This window comes from Castor canadensis, chromosome 3 (genome assembly GCF_047511655.1).
Source record: "Castor canadensis chromosome 3, mCasCan1.hap1v2, whole genome shotgun sequence".
Classification (NCBI taxonomy): Eukaryota; Metazoa; Chordata; class Mammalia; order Rodentia; family Castoridae; genus Castor; species Castor canadensis.
In genome coordinates this window covers 189,523,090-189,525,608 of record NC_133388.1, presented here as the reverse complement: position 1 = coordinate 189,525,608, position 2,519 = coordinate 189,523,090, and the positions used below count along the sequence as shown (strand labels likewise).

At 45.8% G+C, this 2,519-nt stretch overlaps 1 protein-coding gene and 1 long non-coding RNA gene across 2 annotated transcripts in view; both read left to right on the top strand.

Moving 5' to 3' along the window:
- Positions 1 to 2,519, top strand: part of Kcnq3 (potassium voltage-gated channel subfamily Q member 3) — a 305,224-nt gene that overhangs the window by 69,904 nt on the left and 232,801 nt on the right. The gene's annotated exons all lie outside the window — the stretch shown is intronic.
- The window catches only part of LOC141421747 (uncharacterized), an 87,161-nt gene that overhangs the window by 65,371 nt on the left and 19,271 nt on the right, over positions 1 to 2,519 (top strand). The window lies entirely within an intron of this gene.

The window sequence follows — 2,519 nt, the reverse complement described above, 5'->3', positions numbered from 1 at the left end:
GTAAGTGGTGGCTAGAGAATTGATCTCCATGGAAACAGTCTGTTATCTGCTCTGTAAAATGGGGCACATGGTGGGCCACTTAGAAGATGAACTAAGAGCATATGCAGAGCCTGGAGCAGGCTGCCTGGATCAGAAATTAAGGCTGTGACAGTGGTATTGTGAGGGTCTACTGGGCTGTTCACTTAGTCCTCACACATCCCAGGAGTAGACACAGGAGCTGGCTTCCTCTGGTGGATGAGGAAGCTGGATGAGAGGATGAATAAAGGACTCAGGTCCGTGAATGCTGCAGTTACTGACCACAGGTCTGTGTGTGACCATGGGCTGGACACAGTGTCTGGAAAACAAAGAGTGCTAGCTTGAGTCACTACTGAGTATCTCAAAGCTAGTTCTTGTCCCCGGAAATATTATCCAATCATGGTCTTTGGTGAGCTATGGCATTCCCCTGGGAGAGGCCAGTGACTACCTTGTGTGGTTTGGAGAGTTCTTTAAGCCCTAAGAGCCTCAGCTTTTGTCCCTGTAGAGAGAGGCCCAGTGCATGCAGGGGACCTCCAGTAGGCTAGTGGTAAAACATCTAAGGAAGACCATACACATGGGAGAAGATCCAAAATGCCTGGTGACCTGGAAGCCTCCTTAGGTCAAGGTGCTAAAGGCCATTATTACTATCTGATTACAGGCCGTGCTATTTCCTTGATTTTCTTTTCTGGATTTCCAGAAGGAAAAAGCTAAGATTCTCTGAGAGCTTAAAAAGGGCTATTGACAGCAGCAAGAGAAGTACTGGATGGAGTACATGGGAAAACAGACTCTAAGCCATCTCTTTGCTGTCATATTAGACCTCCTAATGCTTCTGTTAGGGAATGGTATGGGTGAGAGGCCAAGCAAAAACATCAAGGGCCGGAAGCAAGCTTTAAGGAAGCACCAGTCTTTAGCATTTCACTCTGTCCTGTGAGCTCCTAGTGAGTGACAGTTGAGTTGACTAATCTAGTTAGGACTGACTGAAGGGAGGCAGGAGGCAGGCCCATTTCAGCAGTCCCAGTTCTGTCTTTATACTCTGTGCAATTGGAGTTGACATTCACCTTGTCTTCAGTTATATTTCTGCACAGAAGCAGTTTTCTTGTGAAGATACCCAGTTAGTTTTGGCCAATGGGAATTTGGTGACTCATGGCAGCAGACTGAATCCCTCCTTGGTCTTCATTGCTAGATTAATAAGCAAATGGTCTGATTGGGAACCTTGATGGCTTTGGGCATTTAATAAACAGGGGCTTCATGATGTGGGAAGTTGATGAGTATCTTACTCTACCCCTGCACTCATCACCAGTGTTGAAGCCCTCTTAACAGGTCAAGGATGGATGGTGATCACCTGGCCTTATTTCAACAACCTGAACTGGGTCACATGCTCACTTTACATAGATTATCCCACTTAATTTTCCAAAAAAGTCTGTGAATGGAAGGTTGTACTGTTTTGTTGTTGTTTTCTGAACTACAGAGAAACTGAGTCAGGTCTTCAATGTACCCATAGCTAGGCCGTGGTAGGGTAGAAAGTGGGCCTACATCTGTTTCCCCCAAACCCATAGTGAAACCATAACCTTTTACTAAATCATTCCCTGAGTCCCAGGACAGGAAGCCACCATCTGTCTTCGGAAGTCCCCTGCCCTTGGGGTTTTCTGTTGATGCCTGTTACCTTCTATGTAGCATGTCAAGGAAGTCTGCTCATAGTGCCTATCACATAGATGACCTTCATCCTAGCTGCCCTTCCTGCAGCTAGGCCCGTCAGAATCAGGATTCTGATGTTCACAGCTGGGCATTTGCTAGTCTTATAGCATCTTTGTCTTCAACGTACAGCCTGAGTCTGAGTAAAGTTTGCATCACACTGAGCAGAGCAAAGGCACACAGTAGGTGTTTGGCACACCCTGGCTGAACAGGTAAGTGAAAGAACATAAAGACAGTAATGATGAAGAATTAACCTTGTAACCTTCAGCGTAACTTGGCATTGTCACAGAATGTGCAACAAGAATGGAAGATGCCTATCCAGAGGTGGAAGGAACAGGGGCCTGGTAGACCTGAACTTTCGCCCTCACTGTGTCACTTGTGGAAATGGCCTTAGAAACCACAAAGCCTCCCTTTGCCTCTGTCCTTTCACTTCTAAATTGGGATTACCAGTCCTTAGTTTACTGGATTGTTTTGTGGATGAAATGTCACATCTGAAATAAGCCTGGAACAGTGCCTGACACAGAGCATGCACTTGATAAACAATTCGGCTCATCCATTCACCTACTATGTGCCAGATATGCTGCAAGATTAGAAGATAGCCAACTATGGCCTGGATGCCAAATCCACCCGGACCTGTTTCCACACAGGAAGCTGTGTTTGGGAAGGCAGCTGAACTCACTTGTTCACGTATAGTCAGTGCAACTTTTGTATCACAAAGGCAGAGCTGAGTAGTTGAAAGACACAAGGGTTGCCTGAAATCTTTACTCTTTACCCTTTTCATTTTAAAGAGGAAAAGTTTGCAGATCTCTCTT